The sequence below is a fragment of the Cyanistes caeruleus genome, chromosome 4 (assembly GCF_971803275.1).
Source record: "Cyanistes caeruleus chromosome 4, bCyaCae1.hap1.1, whole genome shotgun sequence".
NCBI lineage: Eukaryota > Metazoa > Chordata > Aves > Passeriformes > Paridae > Cyanistes > Cyanistes caeruleus.
The window spans coordinates 41005608-41019361 of NC_141704.1; the positions used below are offsets into that span (position 1 = coordinate 41005608).

The 13754-nt window shown below is 36.0% G+C and overlaps 1 protein-coding gene across 4 annotated transcripts in view; it reads left to right on the top strand.

The window, feature by feature from the left end:
- The window catches only part of MGAT4C (MGAT4 family member C), a 316615-nt gene that overhangs the window by 279248 nt on the left and 23613 nt on the right, over positions 1–13754 (top strand). For all 4 annotated transcript variants that reach the window (XM_086887803.1, XM_086887804.1, XM_023932983.2 and 1 more), the window contains one exon: positions 8502–8632. The gene's annotated coding sequence lies outside the window, so the exon portion shown is untranslated. The remainder of the gene's footprint in view (positions 1–8501; positions 8633–13754) is intronic.

Consider the following 13754-nt stretch of genomic DNA (forward strand, 5'->3'; position numbering starts at 1 on the left):
TTGGCACACAGAGATACCACCTCTCTGTGCCTCTGAGGCCTATATGGGAAATACATATTTGTAAGCCAGGTATATAAGCATACCACAGTCTACTGGCTCCCCACATCTGGACAAGAAAGGCAACATGGAAGTGGGTTGCACTGTGGTTTACTCGCCTGTTCTCCATACAAATTGAGCAAATTACTGCCTATCGGGACCAGACATGTTCCCAAATTTCAAACCACTTCAGTCCTATTTGTGTCTGAAAGTAAGAAAGTAAATAAAGGTAATAAAGGTAGGAAAAAATATTGTATCTGGAGTATCAACATATTTTCCATTTAGAAATGTCTATGTTAGCTATTGTATCATTAACTAAACTATTGATTCCTTTGTTAAATGTGAATTCAGAAATCTGAAACACAAAAAGTTTTATATTGATATACTTCATCCTGTGTACTAAAATAATTATTTTTTTCTAACTCCAAAATGAAGCTCATATTTACATTGAAAATCCAGTTTTGCATGAGTACCCTGTGAACTGTAGAATGAATCAGAATATGAAACACAGAATGCTTTCCAGCTTTTGTGCATGTTAATAGCCTTTATTCAGGAATTTTTCTGACTTTAATGAAGTTCATGATGCACTGTGGTGAGTTTAGCACTAGCTAAAAATCACCAGAAACCTTATTCAACTCTTGCTGTGAGATATGGACTAGGAAAAGGGCAAAACAGGCTTAAGACTTAAAAGGAATAAAGAAAGTTTATTAACAAAACTATAAAAATAAGAAACCGGAATAAAACCTCCAGAAACCCTTCCTCCCCACCACCCAACCTTCCCCTTGTCCAACTGACAACATGGAGACAAAACCTGGTGGTTAAAGCAGTCCCAACTATACAATAGTCTTTCCATCAGTCTTTGTAGAGAAAGGAGTTCTCTTTTGTCATTCCATGGAGAGTTCTCCAAAAGAAAACAGTTTTCTCATGGATTTCATTCCCATGATGGCAGCTGCCGAGAAAACTCTGCCATCAGGCCCTCCTCCCATTTTCATACCATCCTGAGGTGTGTTCATGGGCCATGAACTCAAGGGGTATTATTTTAATAATCATTATTATTTTATAATAATTTTATTTTATATTCATAATTATTTTAATAATCATTAAATCATTAATAATCATCTGTCTCTGTGATCATCTCTGGGAACAGAGGCTTTCTCTTTTTCTCCCTGGGGGCCAAGAGTCTTCATCAGCTCTCACTTTTCTCTCTGTGTTCCAACATCTCATGGGATCACAACTACTCCACCATCTGCTCAGCTTCATCAATGGATACCTTTGCTCAGATCTACACTTTGAAATTAAATGCTTCATTCCCCCCTAAATACTCTTTCATGAATTAAAGGAGTTTTTCAGAACATTGTTGTTCAACTCCATGGCCTTACCAAAAGAATATTTCAGTTTATTAAAGCATCTCTTCATTCTCCTTCCATCTGAGGCTTGATTCCTTCTTTTACTGACTTTCATGATTTATCTTGTCTCTACATGTTCCCTCTCTCTGGAAAAAGGATTAAATCTGCAGGTCTCATCTGGGTAGTGAAAGGGTTAAAATCTGGCCCAAACTGCAGCAGGTATTCATGGTGTTGGATTTCAGCTCGGCACCGCCCGGGGCCCAGGGCCGGGCACCCCCCCGGAAAGGCTTCAGCCACCCTGCTGGAACAGGACCCGGAGCTGTCCCGGTATGGCCGCAGCAGAGCCCAGCCCTGCCTGGGAAAGGCTCAGCCACCCTGCTGGAACAGGACCCAGAGCTTTCCCAGGAGGGGCCGCAGCCGAACCCGGCCTCAGGCTCCATCCCCTGCCCATATCCACTAGGGCAGTGGCAGGTGTCTCAAAAATAAAGACTTTCCCTACCACTGTCCTGCCTGGAACCGTAAGAGAGGCTTCTTTATGTGAAGTTGAAGATTTGGTGCCTCTAGAAAGAGCTCAGAAGCTGTTTGCTCCTCTGCCCTGGGCAGAAGTCCTATCTGCCCTGGGCCTTTTTTGCTGCATGTAGCTCTCTAACTCCCAGCTTCATGGCTGTGCACAGCTGGATCTGGCTGCTGTTTACCTGTTCCTTCACATCCCAGCAGTTCTTATCCTGCCTGATGCTCAGCCACTGTTCCTGAAGGACAGAGGCAACCTGCCAGCCCCAAAAGGCATCCTATCATTCTCATTTATGTGTTTGGAGCACATTAAGAACAGATTTTTTTCTACTCATTGCAGTGCATGATGTGCCTAAAGGTATAAGGATGAAATTATTATTCTGTCCCATTTTCCAGAGGAGTCTTCTCAATGAAGTGGGACTTTGCAGAGCAGTATCCTTCAGCAGGTCTCCTTGCTGGGGACAGAGCTGCCTGTCCGTCTTCTCTCCTATACAAAGTGCCTGAGAGGGGAAATTCACTGAGAGAATGTCAGTGCTGTTCTAAGTGTCTGATATTCCATAGAGATTGAACTAATGAGCAAAGATCAGTTTTCCAAAGCTTTTCTGGAGTAGGGTATAGTCAAGGTAGTGAGAAGGAAGCATGGTGGAAAGATGAATGTCAGGTGTCAGTTGCATAAACGTGTGTAGATGTATGGCACTGCAGAACACTACAGCTGTTCTCTTGGCTCTGTGTTGACTCTGAAAAAAAGTTATCAAGGAAAAGTTTTGGTGCAAATATCTCAAAGAGTGTGTCCTGTATAAGAGATCCAATCATAGCTACCTTTGAGCTAAATCTTTGGGCTACTAGTGGAGACTGCACAGCTGGGAGAAGTCTACAAAAGCAAAATGAACTGCCTACAAAAAGAAAAGTGCCAAGAACTTTTATTTGAAGCCTAATCAAACTGATGCCGGGTCACCAGGAGTCAGCAATAAATTATATTTTGCGCAATACACTCTTTTGTCAAGGGATGCATTAAATGTCCAGCTGATTCAGGCAACAAAAAATTACTTAGTTTTGAATATATTCATACTTCAAGAGTTTAACAGAAAGGAGTAAAAGAGAACAGAAAGAAAATATTTCTTACTGAGCTGCTTCACTTTCCTTCTGAAGTGATAATGTAAAAATGATGCATTGGCCATTTTCTTGAGCATCAAGTGTTCATATGTGAAAGAATTTTAGTCAAATAGGGCAAAAATTATAAGAAACCCTTTCTTTAATGAGTTTCTGAAAACCAAGATTGCTTGAAAAATATTAGAAACTTTTTTTTAGCTCTCTTTCAACCAAAATTACAACCTGTAAGCTTTCAACACATTTTCTAGAGGTTGATAAAATATTAAAAAGGTAGTCATTAATCTTTCATTTGAGTTGCACTTTATTCTTAGTATGTCCTCACATGGTTATAGATTTCTCACAATCTACTAAAGTAAATAAATTGAAAGAACACTTTCAGTTTCTAGAATTTCAGTTCAAAAGTCTTTATGCACTAGTACTGGAAAGCTTTGGGTCTCTTTAAAATGTATATCATGATTATGCCACAAATACATCACTAAGTAAAGCTCCAAATTTAATTATTTTTACAATGGTATAATTCAGCCATATTGATAGCTCTAAAATTCTAACACACATTAAATTCTCCTATTCTGTCAATAGTACTTCTAAATTTAATTTGCCTGTCTTTATTCTGACAAAATTTTCACTTTTATTTTTATAAGAACAATAAAAAATAAAACATAAAAGTAATTTAGAAACAAAGGAAGCTGAAATTTAAGTGCTATCATTAATAAAAGAATTTTCAGTGACATTTTGTCAATGTAAATATGTTTACTACTTCAATTCTTTAAGAACCAAATGGAAAATATTACAATACATTTACAGTTACACTGGAAAGTGTGAAAGTGTGAAAAACCATTTCAGATATTCACAACACTAATTTTTCTTCAGGTACAATATTGTAATTACTGAGAAGTATCTGAATTGCCTTCTAATATGTTCTTTCATATTGAATTGTTTTTAAAATTAATTACTATCATATATGAATAGACACTTTAATACTATAGTATGTGACTTCATACGGGCAGAATATGTAATGCTTCCACTCTGCCATTAAATATTTTAAAAACTCATAATTATATGCAAAGCATATACTTTTTCCATGCTTGATATAAATTTGGTTTTATTTTTATGGTGGTAAACTAGCAAACAAAGACTTATTTTTACACTTTGCTTACCATGAATTCAAGACTTATCAGTTCTTGGTTTTGTTTCTGTTCTACTCTTAGCCTTAGTAGAGCATTATTAGTTATCATAGTGATCCCAATGCAATTGGAATTAAGTAAACTCTGAATATGTTTCTGTCATTCTATTAACTTTAAATGTTCTTTCCCTCTTCCTTCCCTCTGCCACTCTTTTCTGTATGTACAGATGTTTAGGAAACAAACAAAAAAAAATCAAAATAGTTAGATGCCATATTTATCCATTAGATGGTAGCCTTCCATTACTGAGGACTGTTTATATTGTTTTTTTCCCTTTTTACAGAATGCATGGAAAAAAATGTTTTATCTCATTGGCTGTTTAATAAGTGCTAATTGGAATTGTGTAGTACTGTTATATTTTTACTTTTTATCCAGCTGTATTTTAAAACATTTTAAAATTAGGGGAAAGAAATACATGAGGTGAGTGAGAATTAAAAATCGCTTGTGGGACCAGCCTGTTTTTACTTGGTTTTTCTGGCCTTGTAGACCTTTTCCCAGCACAACACATCATGGTGTGAGTTGCCTAAATGTGTGTAGATGTATGGCACTGCAGAACACCGCAGCTGTTCACTCAGCTAAAACTATTGACTTTGAAAAAAACAATATTATGTTTATGAAAGGTTTGGAAATGTTTGAGGGTTCAGATTGGGTTTGTAGTGGTTTCTGATTTTCACAGACACCCCACTTCCTAGGAAGGTACTTCTGACATTTACACAAGATTAAAGCTGGAATAACTTTGTCAGTCTTCAGGAAGCAATCATTTCTCCTGCCCCAATAAATAAGAAAGAGCAGTCTGTTCTATAAACCTAGCTACTGAATTGATGGATAGATGATAGATAGATAGATAGATAGATAGATAGATAGATAGATAGATAGATAATCTTGTTTGTATTTCTGCTGAAATGGAGAAAGAAAAACAGAGTGGTTTGATTTGAACACATATATGAAAATCTTCTTCACTATTTGCATGTAGTATTCAATAACAATTACTAGAAATTAATCTTACTAAATGAGTAGTATAGATGACTAGAAAGATTAAATGGCTTCTGACAGACACTGACTGTTGAGGAAGAAAGGTGCACTTCTTTAGCAGTATAAAACCATAGAGTGGCTGTGTAAAACTTTACAATATCAAAAATAAAATTAAAGAGGAAAAAAAGAGGTAATGCAGACCTTAAATTAAAAGTTAAATTTAAGTAAAAATTGGAAGATAAAAGTAAAGTTTTTAAAAACTCCAAGTGTAGAGTTTAATATCATATTAAATTCTAATTTTAAGTCTTTTACATGTGTTTGTTAGCAAGCACTTATTTAGTCACAGATGCAAGAGGAATAGTACCTAAAATTATGATACGGACCAGTTTTAAAGTTCAGAAGAATCGGAGTTTGAGTTAAATTAGTACTTTAAACCATTCAGGTAAAGCTTTAAATATTCCAACCCATCTTGCAGACATGAGAACTTCTCTATTGCTGTGAAAAGCAATCAAAGCTGATATCGGATGCTAAATTTAAAAAAATATATTTATAAAATAATAGGTATTTTTACTTATTTTATTTTCCTGGACTTATACAGATGCATAGATTTCACTAGACAAATTGAATTTCACATTTTCAGGGAAGCTTATATAAATTTCTTTAACAGTTATACTTGATGTCTCTGGAAAATGTCCCCCTCTTTACACTTCAGAAACCGCCTTTGCTAAAAGAGATGAGTCTATGTAAAAACAGCCCTTTTCCATCCCCTGCTTTCCTTCCTTGAATCCTTAGGCAGCCCTCGAGGTTCACTCTGGGCACAAGAGCAGTGCCTGCCTAGTACAAATACCGGCTGACTTGGCACAGCGTCCCTCACATCTAGCAGAGCTTTGCTCTAGGAATGGTGCAGGTTCAGTGAATGGGCTTCAGAGCAGCTGCCAGCATGCATCTCTGGCAGACAACAAAGGGAGATGTGTGCCCTGAGAAAGTCTTTTGCTAGATTTCAAGGTATTAAAGAATAAGTACTGGAAGAATGTGGCACAGGCTTGCCTATCATCCATGAGGACAACTAGAAAGGGAAAAATCTCCTTTATGATTATTTAACAGATTAGAAAGAACATTGGTGTGAACTCCCTTCCAGTACTGTTCTAGAATGCCATAATATGCCAATTATAAGATCCTGCCCTTAGCACGAAGAAATACGAGGACAACATATTATGAATATGCAACATATGAAAATTGAAGCTATGTAAAAAAGTATTTAAGAATAATTTCCAGGCATGATTCTGAGTCACTATTTTCAGTAGCTTATACACACCAAAGAATCAGCAACAGCTTTTGATCAGTAACTGGAGAGAAATTAAGAAACAGCATTCATGGTTTACCTTCCTTTTCTTTGTCTATTGATATGAAAAATTAGTCTGGGGAAGGGAAACTTAAACTGAAGAAAAATTTCTGAGAGGGCAGAAAAAGGTGATTTCAATTTCAGTAGACCTGTGGCAATCTGCATAAACCAAGTAACTTTTTTTGAGCCTTCTCCATTAAAAAAAAAAATAAAAGGAGGCAGTATAATTTTTGCCTTTTCACTGTTTGATCAGTTTGGTTTGTGTTGTTTCTACTCCTCTATCACAAGCAGAAACTCTCCAGTAGAAAGTCACTTCTTTCTGAGACATGAGCTGGGAGCTAGAATTTTTATTATCTCAGAATATTATTGTCATATAGTGGAAGCAATGCAATATATAAATGTCAAACTTTAAAGATAAATTATATATTAATTATTTTTCAGTGACTAGGATTAGACTTCTGTGTATTTTAATTCTTTTCAGCTTTTTTTACCTCTTTTTTTTTTCTAGTGTGCACATGCACAGCCTCATGATAAATGACCAGACATGAGGCTATTACTAGCTGACACTGTAAGAATCTTTACTCCCCACAATGCTTAGTGCTGAGATGATTTTCATTGCTGGAAGTCTGAGGATGCATAGGATTTAGGATGAGTTCTGCTTTTCCAAATGATGCTCTGATTTTTTTTTCTTCTGGCAGTTTGAAATGCTCTCTTTGTTGTAGCATTATTATTATTGTTATTATTATTATCATTATCATTGTCATCATCTATAATTTAACAGCTCTCTTTTTATAGCTGTGTTAAAGTCCCAACAGTCTAAGCAAATACACCATTGACCATCATTTATGTCTACAGTAATAAAAGAATTTATCATTTCAGCAATTTTCTTGGCTATTTGTAAAGGGAGTTTTATGCTATATACTCAGGTTTCATTTTGTTCTGAAGACCATGGGATGCTTTAGTATGTGGAGGAATCACAGAAGCAATCTATCTGTCTACTCAAATTTTGTGTTTAACAGGTAACATCACTAAGGATTTAATGGCAAAGGACAGGCTGAATCATTTATTTTAGTACTGGATCCTGTGCTGTGTTCATTCTAACACAGGGAAGTTATAAAACTATAATTTTAAGTGAAACTGCAATTTCTCATTTCAGCACAGGATAAAAATTTCTTGTTTCATTTTAGCAGCAGAATTATAGTGGTGTTAATGAGTCGGAAACTCTATGTTGTAACATTGTCCCAGATTAAATGATTAGCAGTTTGCCAAAGATACTGTGTTCTTTACTCACCTGTAGCTAGATCTGTTGGCTCCTGGATGAAGGTTCTTCTCCTTGCCCTTGCCCTTGCCCTTGCCCTTGCCCTTGCCCTTGCCCTTGCCCTTGCCCTTGCCCTTGCCCTTGCCCTTGCCCTTGCCCTTGCCCTTGCCCTGCCCACTGTTCTCCACTCTCCAGGTATCCTTCTCAAAGCATTTTCTTCTGCAGTTTGTAGAACAGCTGCTAGGACAATAAGAAATATGACCTCATATTCCTAATACACCACTTATTGTAGCACTCTCCTCTTTTTATAGTTGTTCAATAATGCTTTCGGAATTAGGGTAATCTGATTTACTTTTAATGAAAACATTACTGATTCATTGGAGATTCACTGGCAGATTTTCAGCTGGCTATATTCATTCAAATAAGGCATCTTAAGAGATAGCACACTTCAAGTTGTGATTTGCCTTCCTTCTATCAGCTCCTTTGCACTTATTTCTTCCCAGATATGAATTTTGAACTGCTGTTGAGGGTGTGTTATGAGGCCGTGGGTTTATTTGAACATTGGTAACACTGACTATTAACTATCAGATTCTAAAATACAGATGACTGAATATCACCTGCATTTTAATTGTATTATAGATACTAGAATATTTTTCCCATTGATCTAAACTGGTAGCAATTATCATAGTCATTCCTAATAAAGTTGGTGATATTTGAAAAATGTATTTTCATTTCTTGTCTTTCAGTTTCTGACTCGGATATCCAAATGGTAAGGAATTCAACTAGGAGAGTTTTCATGTCTTTCTTATGAGCTGTTGTGAGATGACTTTGCACTGAAGATTTCAGTTCCTGCATCTGGTAGCACAAATGAAATGTTGTAAGTGTTTTTATTACATTTTTTTCATATTTAATTTTAATATTTAATACTAGGTAATGCAATTTTAGCTTTAGTTCTCTACCAATGTCAGAGATTACATCCTGAGAGTTTCAGCTTAGACACCTAGGCAAGAAAAATATGCAGGAAGGGCAGGGCAGCACTGGAACAAGGTACCCAAGAAGGTTTTAGAATGTCCTTGGATATTTTCAATCCTCAGCTAGACAAAGCCACAGCTGGCCTTTTCTAGTGTTAGTTATAGCCTCATTCCATGTAGGAATTGATCTGTGTGAACTCCATTGACCACCCCCCAACCAGCACTTCTGTCTTGGAAGTGGAAATGCTGTGACTCCATAAAACAACTGCCATCACAAGGGCTGTATATCAGGAAAACCTTCCTGGAGAGTTAGTGTCTTTGGACTTGCCAATTTTCAGGAGCTGCTCAATATCACACCAACATCCTGTGACTAAAAGGGATAATGATGAAGCTGGTCACTTCTCTTATGTAGCTGGCACAGTACAGAGGAGTGTATCACAAACCAGGGCCTCATTTTCATAGCTTACTTTAGTCTGATCAGGAGTTGCACCAATGTTTGCTCTGGACTCTGCAGATTTCAGAGTTGTGTCCTTGTGACCTGAGCCACACAGCGCAGTCTAGGCAGGATAAATAAGGAACTTAACCCAGGGATTGTTCAGCAAATCTTTTAACCTCATTTATCAGTACTTTATCATCAAATTATGATTCATGTTTTTGTAACTGGCATGTATTAATTGAATTACAACTAGTGTTTTTTCTATGTAAATTCATTGTTTCCTCTTTGCCATAGGCAAATGTGTTTTTCCTGCTACACCTCAGCATAACTGACAAAGTTATTGCAGAGCAATAACAGTCCTTCTGTTCTTATATTTTCACATTTCACTAAAGCAAACAGACTCACTAACAAAATTATTTGAATGGTATGGTCTCCTTATCGTAGTCAATGGTCCTTGATGCATTATTGAGGTTCACCAGTAAATGCAGAAAAAGAATAATTTACTTTTTACATTTTTTTCTAATGCTGATAAAATAAAAATGTTGATAGTTAAACTTGAAATTCTTCTTATAGAAATCTGCAGCAAAGGGAATGGTTACTTCACAGAATAACTGTATAAGATTAAGTGCTTAGGTAGAGTTAAAAAAACCACACCTAAAAAATAGCATTCATCATATTTTTCTCTTAATGGGTATGCAATCATACTTGTTGTTTTTGCTGCTCAAATAAAGCACTCCATGCAATGTTTCAGCCAACAGTAAACAAACACAATACTTTACTATGACATCTCTATTGTAGTTTGCATTTTACTTCCTGTTTGATAAATTCTTTAGCTGTGCCATATTTTTCCCCAAGATTGGGCAGATCAGTGAGGGCCATAAAATATTAATCATAAAAGCTTAGAGAATTAGATGTCTGTGACTGCAGGTTTGTCTTGTTGGCAAATATTTCTCAGTCTAAACTATTTCTCTTTTTTTAACTCCACCAGAAATGATGCACCGTAAAAAGTATAATGTCTATTCAGACTAAAATATATGTGGTTTTTCAGACCTGATAAAGGGTCTGACTTTTTTGTTCAGTGCTCCAAGTTTATTTAATAATTTTATACTTTTTTGTTTGTTTTTATACATTTTTTTTTAGTTTTGTCGTCAAAAGCAGACCTGATTGCCATTTTCTTCTATTTCTCCAGCTATGACATTACCCTGTAGATCCCATGGAACTAGAAGAAAAGATAGAAGTATGGAGAAAGAAAACTATAGCTTCCTTGGTAAACCTGTGCCACTACAGAGTAAAGACACTTAACCAGGTGGTTGCCATGGTTTGTTACAGGAGAAGCTGTTGAGACACCTCTAGTTTTTGACTAGGCCCTAAATTGGGATTGGGCCCTAAATCTGGGGATTGAATAGGAATGGGAAGTGGTCCTTCCCTTTTTCTTTCCAATACTTTTTTAAACTTGTGTATTTGCGGCTTGCTTACATGAAACTAAATGGTATCAAAACTTCTGTCTCAAAGATGGAGGATTGAGAGGACCTTTTCTTTGGCTGAGAGATATTTTCTATTATCTTCCTTGTTATACTGCCTTGTATTTCTTGGTTTATTTCTTCTTTAGTTAACTGCTATTAACATGGGTTAGTTAAATAGAAATAACTCTAAGGCTGAAGAGGCAGCCATTTTTTTCAAATTAATGTTAGTCTGTGCTGGGTAGATTTTAATGAATTATCCATAAAGCAGCATAAATGGAAATGGGAATCCTGACTCTGCAATGAAAAATTAAAGTAATTACACAAGAACAGGTCATACTAAAAGTCCTTGAATGACAATAAGCAGTCTCTAATTATTAGTCTGTGGCAATGTGGATTTTTACATCCTTGGAAAATTAATTGTATAGCACTAGGAAGATTTTGCATTTTTCCTCCTACTTGGCTCATGCTGCTTGCCATGCATTTGTTATTTCCATTGTCCTTTGCTTACTACTGTGATGGGATTCTATCAACCTGCTTCAAATATAATTTGAAGAAAATGACTGCATTTCTAAACTTCTCAAAATCTATAGCAATATCTAAAGACAGGAGTCATCTTACCTGACTTTACTCTTGAAAAAGTGGAGTAAATGGAAAGAGCATACCTATTCAGAGCACCTTTCTGATTACTATACATTTGATTACTTTATAATGAGTACCTGTGTAAGCAGCATGGATTATATGACTAATGCTTAGGTGACTAAAACCAGAGGATTAATTCTTTCCTGATGGTTGAAAGTGTTGCTGTTTCTGCTCACCGTACTATCAACCATCTTCAAGGTACTGCCTTCATAGTCCAAAGTGTGGGAGATGGTGACACAATAATTAATTCTGGCTTTTATGCCTTGTCTATGCCTGGTACTACATTGGTAATTCCAGTCTGTCTTTTTGATTATCCTATAAAAACTTTTCCCATCAAAATTCCTTGTTAAATTTATACATCCACCCACAACAGGGACTCAAATCTCATGATCTCTGTCCCAGACTCCCTCAAATTCCCTGTCCAATATTGTGTCCATTCTGTCAATTTCTGTAGCTCCTTGTAAATCAGGAATTTGACAGTCCTTCAGCCCCTGAGGTACACCCAGAAGATGACAAATTTATTGAGGTTTCTGGGCTCTGCATACATTTTTCTTATTGTCAGTACCTTCCCATTTTTGCTGCTGATGGTTTGCTTAGAGAATTTCCAAAAATCATAAGGAGTAAGGAGTTTCTGGTGAGACATAACCAGGGCAGTCTTTCATTCTATTGGAAGTCCCATTGTTGTGGGACACTTTTAGCATTATACTTTCTATTTTTATGAGAACAATTTTCCCAAAATACTAGAAAAAGGAATGTAAGTTTCAAGATTTGTTGCTTTCTAGAAGACACCATAATATTCCTCTTGAGGTGACCAGAAACCCTGTTGTACAGAGCAGTTCTGTCCTGTGCTCAATGTGCTGAACAGACCAGAGCTAAGGTGGCAGTGGTGGGTGAGAATACTAATCCATGGTATCTAATTGGTGTCATCCCTACAAAAGTCTCATTTTTTTTAAACCCTGGCTTTCATCTATTAAAAATAAAGTAAAAAGGAAAAACAGCTTTCTTTTAGTCCAGAGTAGAATGAAACACCAAGTTATATGTTTCACAAACACAAGAAGAATCAAGCAGCTTACTATGTCATGTTGGCCTTTTGCATAGTGTTAAATTAAATCACACATTGCTCCTACTTTCTAATTAACAGTATGCTATGTGGAGGAAGTCTTTCAGTAATTAACCTTTCAGTTAATCAAAGCACATTTTCTGCTTCTTTCCATCTTAAATCTATTTCATGTTTTTTTCCTCCCTTTATTTCTTATCATTTACTTTGCAGTCTAGATCTTGCCTTTGAAATACTAAGATCAAGTCCCTGATTCACAGCTATCAAAATTTTGAGCTACACTGTGAGATAACAGGGAAGGGTAAAGCTTATTTTAATTCTAATAGTTTTGAATTAAAATATCAGTTCCAGTATGATAGAAAAATAACTCTTATGAGCCATTTTTCTTGGCTGAAATCATATACACTAATAGAGATGTTCTGCTTTTCATTCAAAATCAACGGTTATTCATTTTAGGAATGTAGAACTCTTTTTGTAAAGGGAGACATAATTATTACTTATCTATACAATAGAACTTCATCAAAATGAAAACAGATCTCACATATCACCTGCAGATTTTCTCTTTGTTTTACACAATGTTTCAAGTTCTTAAGGATTTCTTAGCTAGTATTTTTTGTCATTGTATTCTATAAAAATACAGAGTCATCTGTAAAGTGCAGTACAAATAGGAGGCTTACAAGCCAACATATACAGATTTGAAAGTATAGAGAGGTCAGGTAAATATCTCTGAAAGAATTGTCTGTTTAATAAAGTCAATCTAAATGTGCAAACTCTTTGAAAAATATAGTTTTCTCCAGGAAAGAGCAATTTTTATTTTCTCTCTTGTATCCACTTAAGGAAGTAGAGCAATGTATTTCAGCTTGACTACATGGAAAATAGTAATTGCCAAATAGTTATCCGAAGTGATCTGCTAGTGGATGTTTTATCAATATTTTTGTTGAATTAATTATTACCTCATGCATGTGTTTTTCCCTATTTTTAACTTATATGAATTTAGAAAAGCCTACAAATAATCTTCTAAAGAGAGATCAGATCATGTAGTGACAGGACTAGGAGATACGTATTCAAACTGCAAAAAGGCAGGTTTAGGTTAGATATTAGGAAGAAATTATTTACTGTGAAAATGGTGAGGCACTGGAAAAGGTTTCCAGAGAAGCTGTGGATGATCCATCCCTGGAAATGTTCAAGGCTAGGCTGGATGGAGCTCTGGGTAGCCTGGTCTAATGAAAGGTGTGCCTTCCCATGGCACACCCCCTTGGGGGCTTGGGACTAGATGATCTTTAAGGACCCTTTATAAGACCCTTTAAGCCACTATAAAAACTATGAACTATATTGTCATGTAGTTCAACAGAAACAACAAGCAGTAGGAAATCACTGTGTACTTAGTGAGCTACAGAACATGAAATATTCATGCAAAGTAACACAAAAATGCA